We start from the raw sequence: 19,999 nt of genomic DNA on the forward strand, positions 1-19,999 counted from the left end.
CCAGGAGGTCGTGAAAGACAGGGAAACCTGGCGTACTGCAGCCTGTGGGGTTACAAAGAGTCAGACACAACTGAGCAACTCAACAACAACAACAACAACAAAAGTTTTCAGTAATTTGTTACCCAGTAATAGAGAACTGTAATACCAGGGTGGCCAGATTAATACTACATGCTTCCAGGATTCTCCGTATTTGGTCCTGAACTCCATGTCCAAGCTACTTCCTCACTCTTCTTCTTGAGAATCATGAGCTCTGTTCTGTACATAATTCTGGCTTTCTGCTTTTTACCCTCTGCTGACATTGTGACCGTTTTCTGGGTTCTCTTTATGACTAAATCCCATACTTTTTTTAAAGGCTTGCTTAAACGCCACCTCTTCCATAAAGCCTTTTGTGATCCCTGAGCTGCCTTGTTTTGCATCTTGGGTCACTTTTCATTTTTTACCTCGTAAAGGAGTTGTTTGAAGGCATTGTCTTAGCTCTACTACTGGATTGAAGATTTGATGAAAGAGGAGGCTACTCCCCACTTCTCTTCTCATGCCTTCAGGTGTCCCAGTATAATGCCTTGTGGGTGGTGTGCGTTCAAAGGAGGATTACTCATTCCTGAAAGCCAGTTTGTCCACAAGACAGGTAAAATAGGAGTGGTTGTGGACTCACTGGTTTATTTACTTACAAATGCTTTCATATATCCTTTCTCTATCACGTGCCAGGCAGTATCCTAGAGCCCGGGGACAAGACTGGACTCATTGGCACTGTGCTTGAGGTTTAATGCTCTGTGGTTGCCATTTTGAGCTTTTTAATAATTTTGTCTTTGGATCTGTATTTTGTAAGTACAGTCCAATGTGACAGTGGGAGGAGGCTCAGAATCCTTCCATGCCTCCTTGCCTCCCTAAAACAGGTTCTCAACCACCCGTTCTCCTTAATTCCAACCCTGATGGAGGCCTGGGCACAGACACAGGCAGGGTCAGAACTGGAGGTGTGTGCCCTGCACCCCATGTCATCCGATGTGGGCTCTGGATGCCTGTGAAGGTCTGAACTTTCCCTGTGGTCAAAACATGACATAAAATAACAAGTCAAAACACACGTTGAAAGACTGAGGCCACAGGGAAAAAGACAACATCTGTCGCTTTTTGAACAGGGAGCCCTGCAGTTTTGTCATGAACCCTGCAAATTAGGTAGCTCACCCTTGTTTATTGAAAAACCAGACAGGCAGGGGTCCATTTCTAGCAACCGCAACCGACAATAGACAGGAAACAAGAAAAGCAAAGAGTCTTACATGCAGTGAAGACAATAAGCTGAGGTGATGTCTGGCTGCTCCCTGAGTGTAGTGTGGGGAGTCTTTTCCCTTAAGGAGGACAGTTAGGAACCCTCCAGGGCAAGGTGACATTTGAGCTGATATATGAAGGAAGAAAAGAGTTAGGTCAAGTGAGGAATATGAGGCAGGTTCCAGGAGTGGAAAGTGCCAGCTCAGATTCTTTGGGGCAGAACTCAAGCTTGGGATGGTCAAGGGCTTGACATCAAAAGGCAACGCAAGAGATGCCTCATGACTGTGGAGCAGAGGAGATGCGGCGAGTTTACAAAGGCAGGACATAGCTGGGTCCTTTCATGCCTTGCTGGCCCTGGTGAGGAGACATTCCCCTTGAGCCTACCCAGCTCTATGGGTTGTATCTTTTCACTGAAGAATCACTAAGGAGGGGTTTATTACAATGGGCATTTGCTGCAATTTACCTTAATTTTAATTTCTTCTTCTGTATTAACATGGCTATCTTAGATTCTTTAAAGCAGAGATATTTTTCACAAAGCTATGTAACTTAGAAAGGCTGTAAATAGTCATATGTGGGCAAAGGAATTTGGAGTTTCTAGTGACAGTTTTCAAATGGTGCTGTAGTGTCCTTCTCCAGGGAACCTCAAGGACTGTCAGTTTTGTTTGAAAGGTCACATACAGGCACCTCATGGCCCAAATCTAGGATCCAGAACTGTTTTTTCTGCTCTACAAGTTGCTGTTAATCAAACTTGGTGCCCCTCCAAGGGCTCTGTGATCCCCTGATGTTCTGTCCTCATTTCTCCTATTGTCTCCTGTTCGTTTTTCACTCCATGCCTGGACCCCTATTTTGATTATTTTTCATTACAAAACTCTACAGTGTAGTTCAGATCTAGGAATGTTGATGTGTCGCAGGACCATGAAGCCAAATATGCAGAAGAATCAGAGCCCCTGAGATATTTCCTTCTTTTCCCTTGGCCAGCCTCTTCCTGGTGGCCAGCTTCCCTGGTGGCTCAGATGGTAAAGAATCTGCCTGCAGTGCAGGAGACCTGGGTTTGATCCCCGGGTCAGGAAGATCTCTTGGAGAAGGAAGTGCAACCCACTCCAGTATTCTTGCCTGGAGAATCCCGTAAACAGAGGAACCTGGTGGGCTACAGTCCAAGGGGTCGCAAAGATTCAGACACAACTGAGTGACTATCACTTTCACTTTTCTTTCTCTTCACCGGGCTTGGAAGTCAGAGATGGAGAAAGGCAGGTGAGAGGGCCCTTGGGCTCACCTGTCTGCTGCGCCCATTGTGTGGACTCCACATAAATGATAGCCTGAGAGGCCCTCCAAGGCCAACGGTATATCGCTTGCTCACCCGCTACCTGAAACCTGTTTCTTTAAAGACTTGGGACTTTGGCTGAGAAGGAAATTAAGTAATTTTGTTATTTTTCCTTGATAATGCTAAAATTATTAATCCTTGAAGATAAGTACTGTTCAGAGCATAATGAGTTAGAATTGTTGATAATTATAATTTTGAAGAGTTTGAGTTTGCTGTCAGCCAAGTAATTAAAGGGGTGGGACCAGAGTTCTACTTTGTTCATGACAGTTGTGCTTCTGGTAAGAACTCTTGTCTGCATGACAAAAATACCCTCATTCTAGGCCTGTGCTGCCCTGAAAGAGTTAATTAAACCAAGGGAAGTAGTCCACTGGCCTGTGAAGAGAGCTCTGGCCTGATTCCCCCCTGGCCTTCTCTTTTCCCGACAATACGGCCATTGTTTTGGAAAAGCCAGACACCATGACAGATCCCACTCTCCACTGATTGAACAGACCCAGGGTGTCTGGTCACGCAGACCCAGGGAAGTGGCTCCACTTCTTTCCTCCTTCAGTCACTGCCCCCTTCACCCAATTGCCCACAAGCCTCCATTTTTATAAACTTCTTGTGTATGCTAGCGCACGACTAAAAAAATTGAACAAAAAGGAAAGAGGAAGAGAAAATGGAAAACTAATGATTCAAGAAATCACATAGCACGAGATAATTCTATTTTGAAATCACAGCAGTGGCACCCAGAGGCAGACGCTCCCCAAATTACTAGTGAAAACCCTTTGATGTATCCAGTAGTAAGAAAGCCCAAGGCACTTTTTTATTATTATTATAAGAATGCCTCACATTCCCCCAAAGAAGCATTTAGCAGCTATTTTTTAAATGTCCTATGTGAAGCAAGCTAAAAAAAGATTCCTAAAAAGCTGTAATCCTAAATGTGCTTATTTGATTGCTGGCTTTTACTTAGAATAAAAGCCAAGCTCTCACATGGACATTTGAAGTCCTCAGAGACCACTCTACCTCATCTGACCCCACCCTTCTCCCATCACTCACTCTGTTGTAGCCCTCTGGCTTCCTTGCTGTGAAAGGCAAACTGGGGAACTCTTGCTCCCCGCTCAGCCCAGGCCATCCTGGATTTCTTGCCTGTATCTCTTCCCTGGATACGTGGTGGCTGAGTCCCTCCCCTCCTTCAAGTGTTTCCTCCTACATCTCCTTCCTTGCCATGGCACATGTGACCACAGCTTCCTGCCTTGGACATGATGAAAGGGACTTTGCAGGAGTGATTAGGTTACGGATTCAGAGATGTGGAGGTTACTCTGGAGTATCAAGGTGGGCCCAGTGAGGCCTTTATAAGGATTTCTGTAAGAAGGAAGAAGCAGCAGGAAAAAGATGCAACAACAGAAGTAGAGGTTCTGTGACTTGCTTTGAAGATGGAGGAAGGGCCCATGGGCCAAGAAATGTAGGCAGCTTCTAGAAGCTGGCAAAAGCAAGGACACAACTCTTCGCCAGGGCCTCTAGAGGGAACCAGTCCTGCTGACCCCTTGACTTTAACCCAGGGAGACCCATTTCGGACTTCTCGTCTTCAGAACTGAAGGTAATAAATCTGTGCTGTTTTAAAGTACTGTGTTTGTGGTTATCTGTTGCAGTAGCAATGAAAAATAGGACCCAGAACCATGAGACCTCAAGCAATATGACCACGGTAGACTCTGGTTGCTGTGTGAAATCTACCAAGATTTTTTTCTTCAGTGTTTTCTTAATGGCTCAGAGACAGAGGGAATCTTGCACTACCTGCATTCTCGTGTCCTTTGGTACCAAGGCCAGCTTTTGATACTTCAGTTCAGTTCAGTCGCTCAGTCATGTCTAACTCTTTGCAACCCCACAGACTGCAGCATGCCAGGCTTCCCTGTCCATCACCAACTTCCAGAGCTTGCTCAAACTCATCCATCAAGTCAGTGATGCCATCCAACCATCTCATCCTCTGTTGTCCCCTTCTCCTCCTGCCCTCAATCTTTCCCAGCATCAGAGTGTTTTCCAATGAGTCAGTTCTCCGAAAGTATTTGAGTTTCAGCTTCTGCATCAGTCCTTCCAATGAATATCCAGGACTGATTTACTTTAGGATTGACTGGTTCGGTCTCCTTACAGTCCAAGGGACTCCCGAGTCTTCTCCAACACCACAGTTTAAAAGTATCAATTCTTCAGTGCTCAGCTTTCTTTTTTTTTTTTTTTTTTAATATAAATTTATTTATTTTAATTGGAGGCTAATTACAGTATTGTATTAGTTTTGCCATACATCTTTATAGTCCAACTCTCACATCCGTACATGACTACTGGAAAAACCATAGCTTTGACTAGACGGACCTTTGTTGGCAAAGTAATGTCTCTGCTTTTTAATATGCTGTCTAGGTTGGTCATAGCTTTTCTTCCAAGGAGCAAGCATTTTTTAATTTCATGGCTGCAGTCACCTTCTGCCTTGATTTTGGAGCCCCCCAAAAATGAAGTCTGTCACTGTTGCCATTGTTTCCCCATTATTTGCCATGAAGTGATGGGACTGGATGCCATGATCTTAGTTTTCTGAATGTTGAGTTTTAAGCCAACTTTTTCACTCTCCTCTCTCACTTTCTTCAAGAGACTCTTTCGTTCTTCTTTGCTTCATACTTAGCAGAATAAGAACTGCGTTGCGTTGGGGACGGTCCGGTACCCAGTTGTGTTTCCACGTGGTTCAGCTGAAGGTGAGGGAAGTGGTGAGAAGCAGCGTTCTGCCTGCCAGGAGCAGTGGGATGCTGCACTTGCATCCATTTTAAAAGCCATTATCACTGTAAGTAGATAGTTCTCTTCAGTTGAAGGATGTGATTGGCCGGTGGGTTTTGAAAGCAATGTCTTTTTATGGTCATTCAGAAAAGTGAATTTCCGAAGTTAGAGGTTACAGCTTGTGGGAAGCATTCGTCATTTTACCTGTCATGGTCTGGGTCCAAATAGGCCAGGAAGAGTAGTGAGGAGGGTCACTCCATGGCCTGTTCCCATTCATTTGTTCATGGAGTCCTCCTAGTTTCTTCAGGGGGGATTAAAACGTTTTTAAAAATTATTTATTCACAGTCCTTCCAGACCTTGTGCCGTCTTCCTGTCTCTAACTTTGCCTTTCCATCTCTCTTGCACCTCCCCTGCCCTCCTTCACCTCCTGAAATGCCCTGTATTTGTGAGGATAACCTTAATACTTGAAACCTTTCCAGCTTTATTTACAAATGATGATAATTTAATCCAGTGACTGGAAAATCCAGAAGTACTCTCCACCCCAAATGTCCTTTTATTTAACTGATCAGTGAAGAAAGCCTACTACTACTACGTCGCTTCAGTCGTGTCTGACTCTGTACGACCCCACAGACAGCAGCCCAGCAGGCTCCCCTGCCCCTGGGATTCTCCAGGCAAGAACACTGGAGTGGGTTGCCATTTCCTTCTCCAATGCATGAAAGTGAAAAGGGAAAGTGAAGTCGCTCAGTCGTGTCCAACTCTTAGCGACCCCATGGACTGCAGCCTACTAGGCTCCTCCATCCATGGGATTTTCCAGGCGAGAGTACTGGAGTGGGTTGCCATTGCCTTCTCCAAAGAAAGCCTAGGGATTATCAAACAAGAGAAACGACAGGAAGAGCTGACTGTTGGGCTCATTTGCATCTGAATGTGTTATTATTTAAAAACTGGAGAAGTGCTGAGTGGATGGGTTAGGGAAATATGGCTGCCATTCTGGAAAGGGTGCTGGCACAGTATACATATCCTGCAGTATTCCCTTGGCATGTATAAAGGGAACATACTGGTGTTTTGGTCACAATGCTGTCTTTTACTGAATCTTCTGTACGGAGATAGGGGGAAAGTTTCAATGGCATCTTCATTGGAATCCACTATGATCCACAAACCATAGCGTCTTGATGGGAGTAGGGAGAGAGGTGTTACTATTGTAAAGAAGTTTTGGATGAACTTTCATTTTGTCCTGTATTCTAAGTACATGGCCCAGGAAAGATGGAATGAGAACTCATTTGGTGTTTATTTAAAAAAATAGGAAAGAGACAGATAGGCAGGAGAGAGATTTCTTGAGAAGCTTATGTTCTGAAGAAGAATGTGTGAGCCTCTTACAAGGGTCTTTTAGTTGCCTTTTTTCCCCCACCTTGGGAAGTTACAGGGCACTCAGTGGTTCTTCTCGCCTTGTGTGCCCCTTGTGGTTGTCACAGAAGTGGGCTGCACTGTGGCATCTGTCTGCCACTGATCTTCGAGGTGGGTTCCGTTTGGATTGTCAGATGCCCTTTCATCCATCATGACCCTGAGTGTGTCCCTTCTGAAAGCGAGACATACTGGGTTCAAGAGGGGCCTTCCCTGGAGCAGATTTGTGCAACAAAAAAAGAAACCATTATTACTGAGTCTGTACAACCTGGCAAACTCTTTGATTCTACCTACTTTTAACATATCAAATCTTTAAAGTTTAAAAAAACTCAGAAAGACTGAAAGAGCTTTTCAAAATTTCAGTTCAGTTGAGTTTCAGTTCATTCGGTCATATTCCCTTCTTTACCATCTAACTTACCATCCAAGCTTCAATCCTTCTGTCCAGTCTGATATAGTTCTTGAGTGCCTATGAATAAGAGTTAGTTCATATCTGAAAAAGCTCATAATGTTCATTGGAAGGACAGACGTGCAGAGCTGTGGACCACGTGCTCCTGTAGATATGTGGCAGGTGGAGGGTACGTGGGAAAGGCGTAAGCACTTACTATATGCTGGGCATAGTGCAAAGAATAAACTGATAAACAAACGAAACTGACTTCAGTCTCTACAGAGAGTGGAGTCCGTAGAAATGGTTTATTTTCATTAACAACTGTTACTCATAATAAGAGCTTTGTAGTGGATATACAGACCTAGAACTTTTGGAGGAACACAATACTCAGTTTAGGGAAGCATTAGGGAGGGTTTCCTTGAGAAGGTGACCCTGAAGCTGAGACCTGACGATGCATCACAACTAACCAGGAAGAAGTGTGGGAAAAGTGTTCAGGTTAGAGGGAACAGCATATATGATGGCACGGAGGACAGATGCGTGGTTTGTTGAAGAACCAGACTTTTAGTTTTCCCAGAGTGTTGTGGGGGAGGTTTGGAGGGAGAGAGAGAAGAACAAGGAAGCAGATGAGGAAACTGGCAACAAGGGTGAGTAAGGGCAAGATCATGAAGAACTTTGTATGCCAACTTAAGGAGTGGAGACTGGTCATAAAGGCTTGGAGAAAATCACTGAAGATCAGGTTGGCTAATTGGAAATATCATTCTGGCTCTGGTTCTAGAGGCAGGATGACTATTTAGGGGTTTGGAGCAAATAATTAATACAAGAAGTGTTGGTCATTTACCAGGGTTTTCTTTTTTCACAGTCTTAATAACCCCGAGATGAAATTCTCATACATAGCTATTTTTCTGTACTTGGTATTATCTTATTAGAAAAGATTAAAAATAAAATGCTAACTGATCTTACTTTCACAACACATTGGGACTATTGAAGGCTGAGTTTGTGCTCATTCTTACCTGCCAAGTCATTTCAGTAACGCATGGTAGAAATGGGTGAATGGGGACTTTCTCTAGGATGGCCTTCATAGCCTATGTTGTCCAGAGCAGATTTCATGCACACCTAAGCATTCACTGCATCTTTTTCTAGAAATTCAACTGCTGCACTCAACCCATCATCAGGTCTGTGTCAGTCACTTTTAAAAAAATCCAACATCATTAGAATGATTATACACACATTACAGCTACGTTTCATGGACTCACTGGGTTGAAAGTGTTTACCTAAGGTCAACAACATCATTTCCCTAAAGGACCATTCCTACTCTGCCTCAGATAAATCTTTTGCTGTTTTTAAAGTGCTTCAGGTTATAATATTCCACTTTCCTGGCCAAAATTCTATTTACGGCATAGTGTTGACCGTCATGAGATCTCAAAGCACATTCATTATTATGTTGCCAAACTCTGTTTTCCAAGAGTAGAGAGTAAAGGCAGAGAGAAGTAAGATATGAAGGAGTTAGGTCAGAGATGGAGTCAGGGCCCTGGTGGACCCCATGGCCTCAGAACTTAGTACCAGGCTACAGGGCTAAACCCAGGCCTCCCAGTGTTCTGTTAGGGTGGGCCACTTCGGAGGCATGACAAATGGAACCCAGGCAGAGCTCTGCCAGAGTGCAATAGTGGAGACAGTGATGGAAAGCAGATGGAGACTCTGGCCTTCTCTTGGTGAGAAATCCAGTGAGGGAATGGAGAATGTTTGCAAAATCTTAGCGCTCCATTGGGACATCTCCTGGTGCAGTTACAAGTCACTGGCCTCTGTCTGCCAATGGTTTAGTTCGCTTTTGATGAAACCAAATTCCCCTTTGACTTTCTCTCAAAATTTTGAACATTTCCCAAATTTTCTTTGACTCGCTTGCTGGAGGCCTGGAATTAAAAATCCAGCACTAGTGTATGAGAAAAATAAATGAAATCTTGCATTATTGGGGGCTAATGGTTGAGTACGGTGCTTGAGGCTGTCTAGTTTGTGGTTTGCTATTCAAATGGTATAATCCTTGGCTTGATACAACTTGGGGGTGTCATTTTATCTTTCCTTGTTGGTTTATGGGTGGGGTTGGGGGCCGTCTCTTCCTCCATAAATGTGCTTCAGAAAGACAATGGTTTCTTCTGATGTAAGTGTTCAGAAAAGAAGGCTCATACCCCATTTGTTCTCTGTTTCATGGTTATAGGATTAAATATTCAGTCTGTATATCATATATCTTTGGAACATGTCCAGCTTTTTTTTTTTTTAATGTTCAGTGCAGTTCAGTCGCTCAGTCGTGTCCGACTCATTGCAACCCCATGAATTGCAGCACGCCAGGCCTCCCTGTCTATCACCAACTGCTGGCGCCTACTCAAACCCATGTCCATTGAGTTGGTGATGCCATCCAACCATCTCATCCTCTGTCATCCTGTTCTCCTCCTGCCCTCAATCTTTCCCAGCATCAGGGTCTTTTCAGATGAGTCAGCTGTTCGCATCAGCTGAATGCCAAAATATTGGAGTTTCAGCTTCAACATCAGTCCTTCCAATGAACACCCGGGACTGATCTCCTTTAGGATGGACTGCATGGATCTCCTTGTAGTCCAAGGTACTCTCAAGAGTCTTCTCCAACACTACAGTTCAAAAGCATCAATTCTTTGGTGCCCAGCTTTCTTTAAGTCCAACTCTTACATCCATACACGACTATTGGAAAAACCATAGCCTTGACTAGATGGACCTTTGTTGACAAAGTAATGTCTGTGCTTTGTAACATGCTATCTAGGTTGGTCATAACTTTCCTTCCAAGGAGTAAGCGTCTTTTAATTTCATGGCTGCAATCACCATCCGCAGTGATTTTAGAGCCCCCCCCCAAAAAGTCTGACACTGTTTCCACTGTTTCCCCATCTATTTGCCATGAAGTGATGGGACCCGATGCCATGATCTTAGTTTTCTGAATGTTGAGCTTTAAGTCAACTTTTTCACTCTCCTCTTTCACTTTCATCAAGAGATTTTTTAGTTCTTCTTCACTTTCTGCCATAAGGGTGGTGTCATCTGCATATCTGAGGTCAGTGATATTTCTCCCAGCAATCTTGATTCCAGCTTGTGCTTCATCCAGCCCAGCATTTCTTATGATGTACTCTGCATATAAGTTAAATAAGCAGGGTGACAATATACAGCCTTGACATACTCCTTTTCCTATTTGGAACCAGTCTGTTGTTCCATGTCCAGTTCTAACTGTTGCTTCCTGACCTGTAAACAGATTTCTCAAGAGCCAGATCAGGTGGTCTGGTATTCCCATCTCCTTCAGAATTTTCCACAATTTATTGTGATCCACACAGTCAAAGGCGTTGGCATAGTCAATAAAGCAGAAATAGATGTTTTTCTGAAACTCTCTTGCTTTTTCGATGATCTGGCGGATGTTGGCAATTTGATCTCTGGTTCCTCTGCCTTTTCTAAATCCAGCTTGAACATCTGGAATTTCACGGTTCACATATTGCTGAAGCCTGGCTTGCAGAATTTTGAGCATGACTTTACTAGCGTGTGAGATGAGTGCAATTGTGCGGTAGTTTGAGCATTCTTTGGCGTTGCCTTTCTTTGGGATTGGAATGAAAACTGACCTTTTCCAGTCCTGTGGCCACTGCTGAGTTTTCCAAATTTGCTGGCATATTGAGTGCAGCACTTTCACAGCATCATCTTTTAAGATTTGAAATAGCTCAACTGGAATTCCTTAACCTCCACTAGCTTTGTTCGTAGGGATGCTTCCTACGGCCCGCTTGACTTCACATTCCAGGGTGTCTGGCTCTAGGTGAGAGTATAGTTGATTTATAATGTTGTGTTAGTTGCAGGTACAGTACAAAGTCACGTGTATATACAGGTTATCACAGAACGTTGTGGAACATAGCCAACTTTAACAAAGCTCCACCTTCAACATTTTTCAGTGATCAGATAGGGATGCAAAATCAGAAATCCTGCCCTTCCCGAAGATCTAACACTGTGTTTTCTTTTTTTTTTTTCGATGCTTTAGTATGGTTTATTAAGCTGTGCCTTAGTACAAATGCTGGGGCTTGCCCATGGTGCTCTTAATGTACAAAGCCCTGATGTTCTGCCAATTTTTCTTGAGCAATGACACCAGGAAGTTGACAGCTAAGTGGATGTTGTACACAGGGTCCTCATCTGTCATCTTCACGTGGCCAACAGCCACTGCCAGACACAGCACCTTCTTCATCTGGAACTTGATCATGGACTTCACTTCATCAACTTTGGCCACCATGTTCTCATTGTGGGTCAGCAAGGAAGGGAACTTGCCAGACTTGTTCAGGCCTGGGCCCAGGATTCGGGGGATCTGCTTGATCAGAGACTCTGAAGCCAAAAAGGCATCATATTTCTTGGCCAGCTTCTTGACCAGTTTCTTATTCTTGTTGAGTTTTTTCAGTGCCTCAATGTCCATGTGGGGGATATCCACAGCCTTGGCCTCATCACCATGCTGCTGGTCCCCCAAGACACACACGGAGAACTTGGGGCGGGGAGTAGACTTAAGCCTGATGGTGCCCGGGAAGCGTCTGTCCTTCTGAGGGTCATAGTTCTTCAGGCTGATCTGAAGCTCCACTGTCTCCAAAAACTTTCTGCGCTCGTGCTGGTTCCCACACCACCTCGTAGAGGGTGTCACGGGAGACTTTGCTACTCATAGTTCCCTACGCTGCAATAACCAGAAAAGAGCCTAACACTGTGTTTTCTAAGTGAGAATTTGGTCTTTGACTCTTTAAGTATGGACAAGTGTCCTAACACAGGTTACAAAGCAGTGGATTAGCTATTTGGAGAGCAAGGAAATGACAGGAAATTCAATCAGCAATGATGGCACCTCCTTAGTCCAGTAACACTCTGAACCTGTACCATCTATAATAAGTGGTTCTGAGTCTTCTGTGATATTCCTGTGCCCACCAATGTCATCCTTCAGCTCAGCCAGAAGACCACTTCCCCCAGTCTTCCTCCCTCTTCTTTCTCTCATGCCACTACCTTTGCTTTGTTGCCAAATCTTAACACAGCAGTTGAGACTTGTTGCCTTTCTTCCTCCCTCTTGCCTCCTCTTTCCCCTACTCTCCCCACTCCTTCCCCATCCTTCATCATCTCGCAGTTACAGTGCTCGCCTGGTCATCAGTCCAATATCCCCTTCAGAGTCGTTGCCTTGCCGACTCCTTGTGATATCCACCCTGAATCTTGTCGTCCCTTAGCTGTCACGCTGCTCTCCTGAGCTCCTCTTGCACCTACACCTGCTCCCTTCTTTTCTCCCCACATCCCTTCAGTCTGATCTTTCCATCTTTGAGCCCCGTCTTCCTTTTTCAAGAATTGAAACCCCTTTGGATCTTTGACCCTCTCTGTACAGGCATCCTCAGCGTTATCTTTCCAGCTCTCACCTCTCCATGAGCTCCAGAACTCCCCTGCCATCTGTTTCCCAGATTTAAAACTACAGCAAAGTTGATCTATTTTATGTATGGTGCATCCTCCTTTGTTAGTAAGTAAGCTCTCAAGGGACATAAATCCATATCCATGTTACTGTTTTAACCTTGGTGCCTAAACTCATGCCTGGAACGTGCTATTGCCTCAATACATATATCTTGAACCAATGGAATGAATGTTAGCTGCAACATTTATTGAGTACTTGTCTTGGAAAGAAAGTATCTCTCTAAGCGCTTAAGGTGATTAAGCTTAAATTGAGTGTTGTTTAGTCGCTAAGTTGTGTCTGACTCTTTTTGCAACCCCATGGACTGTAGCCCACCAGTCTCCTCTGTCCATGGGATTTCCCAGGCAAGAATACTGGGTTGCCATTTCCTTCTCCAGGAGATCTTCCTGACCCAGAGATTGAACCCATGTCTCCTGCATCGGCAGGCAGATTCTTTTATCACTGAACCACCAGGGAAGCCCAAGTTTGTTACTTCACAAAGACATGACAGGATCCCCTGAGACAGACACATCATTTGCCCAGTTTTTAAAACCAAGGACTGTAAAGCAAAAAGTCCCTGGGAAAGATTGAGGGCAGAAGGAGAAGATGGCATCAGACGATGAGATGGCTGGATTGCATCACGGATGCAATGGACATGAACTTGGCAAACTTGGGGAGATGCTGAGGGACAAGGAGGCCTGGCATGGTGCAGTTCATGGGTTTGTAAAGAGTTGGACATGACTGGGCAACTGAACAACAAGAACAAAGCAAAAAGAAGACAACTCTCCTGCTGCTACTGGTGAAAAGACATGACGTGCTTCAACACAGACTGGATAACCAACTCCAGCTTTTAATCACTGAATTTTGCTTGGAGGTCTGTATCTGATTTCTGCCATTTCCTAGCTATAAGAACTTGGCTAAACCTTTTAAGTTATCTGAACTTTTGCTTCCTCATATTAAATTAGTGATATTAAAAGGATACACCTCTGACTCCACAGTGTTTATGCCAACGTATGTTGTATACTGGTCTTGCCACTAGTACAACTCAGCATCAGTGTTATCCCTCAGATAAGGACCGTTCATATTTATGGATAGAATAGATTCTGCTAGGGTCTTGCAGAGCCATAACACAAAACAAAAACAATGAACCACAGGTGTTGAAGTTATGTGCCACTCTTAAAGGAACCTGTATCCCCACTGCCTTCTTTCATTACTTTTTCCATCCATCTATCCACCAGTCTATCAAATACTTACTGAAGTCCTACCAGTGGTAGGCCTGGGCTAGAGACACAAGGACAAAGGTAAATTCCTTTGGTGTGATGGAGGAGGTGGATGTCTGCTGGAATCAATGAGATAGTACAGTGAGGAGGGTGCTTTACCACGCAGGTGTGAACCGAGAGCTTTGGGGACCCTGAGAAGCATACATCTCCCTGATTGTGGTGTAAAGGAAAGCTTTATAGAAGGCTTGACACTTGACTGGATTCTAAATTATTAAGAGCTCTCTGAAGAACTCAGTTTCAGGAATAATATGAAAAAAAGAGAGGCCTCAACCATAGCTTATCATCCTATGCTTTTAATGGAATATAACTGAAAGATAGTTGTATAGTCTAAACAAGAAAAATTAGTATTGTTTGGAGTTCTTGGGGGAAGGCCATAGTAGGAGGACCTTGAAAGGGAACTTGAAGGGTTTGAGCTCGGAGAGACTAGAAGAGTTTATTCCTCTGGAATCTCCTCTGATGTCTAAGGTGGGTAACCCTGATTCCTGGCTGACACATGGCTCATCTGGTTGCTCCATCTTTGTGCCCCTTAAAGTCATCACTTAGGTTCACCTGCCATGGGTGCCAGAGAGGGCTCTGTAGGTCACTGCTAAATCATCAGTCTGGAAAATAACTGGGGAGGCATCTGCTCACCAGAATGGGACAGGGGCTGGAAATGGAGTCGTGTTTGGTTTGGAAACTTCAGGTTAATGAAGCAAGGCATGTGTCTGTAGCTAGGCAGCATAGGGAAGAACAGGAGGGTGAAACTTTATAAGCCTGTGGTTCTTTGGCTGTAGATCTGAAATAATCCAAGAAGACATGTATACTCTACCACCTCCCGCTGCTGGGATCCAGGGAAAGTGCAAAGGGCTCCATGTGTCTCTTTGTAACTTCTCTTTGCTGGAGGGAACAGTTGCACATGTTTCCAAGAAACTTGTCTGGAGACCTTCTGGTTTTTCAGGCTGAATAATTTCTATTCCTTGCTAGACTTCTCAAAGCTTCATCTGAGTTTTAGGGCCAAGGATTGACATAAAGACAGTCCAGAGTCTGAATGAACTTTCACGTGACCTGTTTAAGACCTGTCACAGGGATGTTCTACCCAGAAGAGCTTTAGCTTATCTGGGGAAAGAGAGATAAAGCTGGGTGCTGTCAGTGTTTGAGAAGTAGCTTAGAATGGAGGAAAAAGCTCTAGATTGGGAATAGGAGCCCTAGATTCCAGTTCTGGGCTTTATCTGTGTGACCAAGAATATATTTTGTCCCATATGTTCTGGGCTTCAATTTCTTTTGCAAAATGAGAGTATTAGACTAGTTATTTTTATACCTGTTTCAGTGTAAATAGGAGAAGGAAATGGCAACCCACTCCAGTATTCTTGCCTAGAGAATCCCATGGACAGAGGAGCCCTGGTGGGCTGCTGTCCATGGGGTCGCACAGAGTCAGACATGACTGAAGCGACTTAGCATGCATGCATGCATTGGAGAAGGAAATGGCAACCCACTCCAGTGTTCTTGCCTGGAGAATCCCAGGGACAGGGGAGCCTGGTGGGCTGCTGTCTATGGGGTCGCACAGAGTTAGACACGACTGAAACGACTTAGCAGCAGCAGCAGCAATGTAAATACTCTCAAATCTTCTTTGCCTGCTCTCTGTGTACAAGTGTTTCTAAAAAGCGTAAGTATGATATCTCCTGCACATTTTTGTCGCCATATGCACAGGCATTCCTGACTCAGCTATGGGCCCCACCTCTGCCATATGCTTCCCACACTTTGTCGGTTGGGCTGTCCTTTATGGCCCATCTCAGTGCAGCATACCACATGTTCTTTAGTGCATGAGGTGACTGACACTGACTCCGTGTCTTGTTCTATAGGCTGCTTCTTGAGGAATCTTGAATCCAGCAGCAAGCCCCACACTAGCTTTGTTCTGTGGAAGGGGAGGTGGGAGAGCAGGCTTCAGATCAGCTCACACATGCTTTATGAAGTGGTCCTGAGTGGGCCTTGTAAAGCAGCTGTTCTCTGCACCACACTGTAGTCTTAAGCCTAGACTTGGATAGAATACTCTCCCTGAACCAAGTCAGATAAACTCTGAGGCTCAGGAAGAAGCACACCGTGTTTGTCCATCCAAATGGCCATAAGGCCCGAGGATGAAGCATTAAACCAATACGGTGGAACTCTAGAAGGCAGAACCAGGACGGAAGCTTCAGAAAGGGGAAGATGTGTGGTTCTCTGAAGTAGTTCCACAATGATGCTTGCTGTGGAGTAGGATATAATTACTAATGAAATTAGTTTTCTTTTTTCTTTTTTTTTTTTTAATTTTTATTTTATTTTTAAACTTTACAAATTGTATTAGTTTTGCCAAATATCAAAATGAATCCGCCACAGGTATACATGTGTTCCCCATCCTGAACCCTCCTCCCTCCTCCCTCCCCATACCATCCCTCTGGGTTGTCCCAGTGCACTAGCCCCAAGCATCCAGTATCGTGCATCGAACCTGGACTGGCAACTCATTTCATACAAGATATTATACATGTTTCAATGCCATTCTCCCAAATCTTCCCATCCTCTCCCTCTGCAACAGAGTCCATAAGACTGTTCTATACATCAGTGTCTCTTTTGCTGTCTCGTACACAGGGTTATTGTTAGCATCTTTCTAAATTCCATATATATGCGTTAGTATACTGTATTGGTGTTCACACCAGTCAGAATGGCTGCGATCCAAAAGTCTACAAGCAATAAATGCTGGAGAGGGTGTGGAGAAAAGGGAACCCTCTTACACTGTTGGTGGGAATGCAAACTAGTACAGCCACTATGGAGAACAGTGTGGAGATTCCTTAAAAAACTGGTGAAATTAGAATAGCTTTCCCTGTCCCTGTTGGGGTTCTCATGGATATGTATCAATATTTTCAGAGATTTTAAGAGAATAATGCACTTGATTCAAGTCTCAACTCTACCACTTACATGTGGCTATGGCGAGTCATTTAACTTCTCTCAGCTTTATTATCTAAGATAATAAAGAATGTGTTGTGTGCCAGGTTGCGTCTTTCACAAGGTAGTAATGTGATTGAAAGAATATCATGTTTTTGAAAGTAATTGTAAGCAATATGTTCTTAACTGTTGGTTATGATTTATAATAGGTTAAGGACCACTTGGAGGATGTGCTCAGTACCATGGAACCTGTCAACAATAAAGTTAAAAAAAGAAACTCAATGTATACACAGTTTTGAAGTTCAGCTTCTAGAGGTTCACTTGGCAGATCCACGTGTTAAAGTTTAACAGTCCCTGAGATAGAGATCTAATAATTATAATGATACTTTGACCTCCATGATGGAGGCTACATTTCTATTTTTCTATTCTACCTCTGTATCTCCAGTGATCAGACATGTATCCCATTGGAATATAGTTAGGGCATGATTGACATGGGTGACGTGCATGTGTGTATGTGCTTGTACTATCCACTCATGACTTTCTATCTTCTAGCGTTTCCATAAAGTGATTAAGCACTATATAAGATGGAAGAGGCACCGTGCACTCAGGGTCATAATGTTTCACTCACTAACGAGCCAGAAAAGGATAATCCCACTGCTGTGTATTCTACTAGCCTGGCTCCCTTCTGCAGGTTAATTTTGGTAATGTGTCATATTTTCTCTGACTCAGAGGGATTAGCTGGGAAAAATACAGACTGTATAAACAATTCGAACTCCCTGGATATGATTTGGTATCCCTGTCTCTTTTCAGTCACAGCAGGGTCACACCTGCTAAATATATATTTTTAAACTAATTCCTTTTAGATCATTCTTTCTGAACAGCACAGTCATAATAGAGAAATTGTTCTTTCATATCTTTTTTTAAAGCATGTTTCATAGGTGCTCCTCTTCCAGTTTAAAGGGAGAGTTCTAATCACTGTGCTGCCTATTTTGCATTCATTTTTTATTAAATTTGTAAAGTGAACTATGCAATATATGCAAAAATGCATAAATCATACTGCACAAGTTTATAAGTTATCATAAGCTATCCCTATCCAGATAAAAAAGTAGAATACCCTAACAGACTCCTCTCATGTTCTATTCTGGGCACTAGTCCTTCTTCCTCCTCAAGGGTAGTCAGCATTCAGATGTCTAATACCATAGATCAATTTTACTTACTTCTTTATTTTATATAACCAGAAACATATAGAGTATGTATTATTTTTGTTGCTGTTTTTGTTGTTGTCATTCAATGTTACAGAGTCTTCCATAATATTGGAATCCAGTATAACATTTTTTTCCTTTGCGATTGGTGCTTTTAGAGTCTTGTATAAGCAGTCTTGTCTACTCAAAGGTCATGAAGGTAGTCACCTATGTTATCCTTCAGAAATCTTATATTTTACCGTTATACTTAGAGCTATAACATATTTGACACTTTATTTTCATGTATGATGTGAGGTAAGGGGTCAATAATTAATTTTTCATAAATATATCTGAAAAGACCTTTTATTCCTCACTGTTTTGTCATAAATCAAATGTCTGCATATATGTGAGTTTGTTTCTGGACTCTGTTTGGTTCCATTCATACACTTGCCTCTTCTGGGTCAGTGCCACAGTCTCTAAAATAGTACAGGTTTATAATAAGGCCTAGTACCTAGGGATATGTCAAGATTATATTGGCAGAGGATATGTGTATGTGTGGCTGATTCAGTTTGCTGTTCAGCAGAAACTAACAATATTGTAAAGCAACCCCACACAAAAAAAACGGTTATATTTGCTATTGCATCTCTATACATATTTTGCAATCATTTTGTTTATTTTAATATCAGCAATAACAGTTAAAAACAATTTATGGGATTTTGATTGGGGTTGCTTTGAATCTATAGACTACTTTGTAGAGAATTGGCCTTGGAGTACAGAATGAAGCAGGGCAAAGACTAATAGAGTTTTGCCAAGAGAACACACTGGTCATAGCAAACACCCTCTTCCAACAACACAAGAGAAGACTCTACACATGGACATCACCAGATGGTCAATATAGAAATCAGATTGATTATGTTCTTTGCAGCCAAAAATGGAGAAGCTCTATACAGTCAGCAAAAAAAAAAAAAAAACAAGACCAGAAGCTGACTGTGGCTCAGATCATGAACTACTTACTGGCAAATTTGAACTTAAATTGAAGAAAGTAGGGAAAACCACTAGACCATTCAGGTATGACCTAAATCAAATCCATTACGATTATACAGTGGAAGTGACAAATAGATTCAAGGGATTAGATCTGATAGACAGAGTGCCTGAAGAACTATGGACAGAGGTTTGTGACATTGTATAGAAGGCAGTGATCAAGACCATCCCCAAGAAAAAGAAATGCAATAAGACATGTCTGAGGAGGCCTTACAAATAACTGTGGAAAGAAGAGAAGGGAAAGGCAAAGGAGAAAAGGAAAGATGTACCCATTTGAATGCAGAGTTCCAAAGAATAGCAAGGAGAGATAAGAAAGCCTTCCTCAGTGACCAGTGCAAAGAAATAAAGGAAAACAATAGAATGGGAAAGACTAGAGATCTCTTCAAGAAAATTAGAGATACCAAGGGAACATTTCATGCAAAGATAGGCACAATAAAGGACAGAAATGATATGGTTCTAATAGAACCAGAAGATATTAAGAAAAAGTGGCAAGAATACACAGAAGAACTATACAAAAAAGATCTTCATGACCCAGATAACCATGATGGTGTGATCACTCACTTAGAGCCAGACATCCTGGAATGAGAAGTCAAGTGGGCCATAGGAGGCATCACTCCAAACAAAGCTAGTGGAGGAAATGGAATTCCAGTTGAGCTCTTTCAAATCCTGAAAGACGATGCTGTGAAAGTGCTGCACTCAATATGCCAGCAAATTTGGAAAACTCAGCAGTGGCCACAGGACTGGAAAAGGTCAGTTTTCATTCCAATCCCAAAGAAAGGCAATGCCAAAGAATGCTCAAACTACCACACAATTGCACTCATTTAACATGCTAGCAAAGTAATGCTCAAAATTCTCCAAGCCAGGCTTCAACAGTACATGAACCATGAACTTTCAGATGTTCAATCTGGATTTAGAAAAGGCAGAGGAACCAGAGATCAAATTGCCAACATCCGCTGGATCATCAAAAAAGCAAGAGAGTTCGCAAAAAACATCTACTTCTGCTTTACTGACTATGCCAATGCCTTTGACTGTGTGGATCACAACAAACTGTGGAAAATTCTGAGAGATGGGAAT

General features: G+C 43.1%; 1 protein-coding gene and 1 pseudogene across 1 annotated transcript in view; one reads left to right on the forward strand and one right to left on the reverse strand.

The window, feature by feature from the left end:
- The window catches only part of LRMDA (leucine rich melanocyte differentiation associated), a 1,201,191-nt gene that overhangs the window by 1,004,261 nt on the left and 176,931 nt on the right, over positions 1-19,999 (forward strand). The gene's annotated exons all lie outside the window — the stretch shown is intronic.
- Positions 11,103-11,779, reverse strand: LOC109553878 (large ribosomal subunit protein uL1 pseudogene; annotated as a pseudogene).

This window comes from Bos indicus, chromosome 28 (assembly GCF_029378745.1).
Source record: "Bos indicus isolate NIAB-ARS_2022 breed Sahiwal x Tharparkar chromosome 28, NIAB-ARS_B.indTharparkar_mat_pri_1.0, whole genome shotgun sequence".
Lineage (NCBI taxonomy): Eukaryota > Metazoa > Chordata > Mammalia > Artiodactyla > Bovidae > Bos > Bos indicus.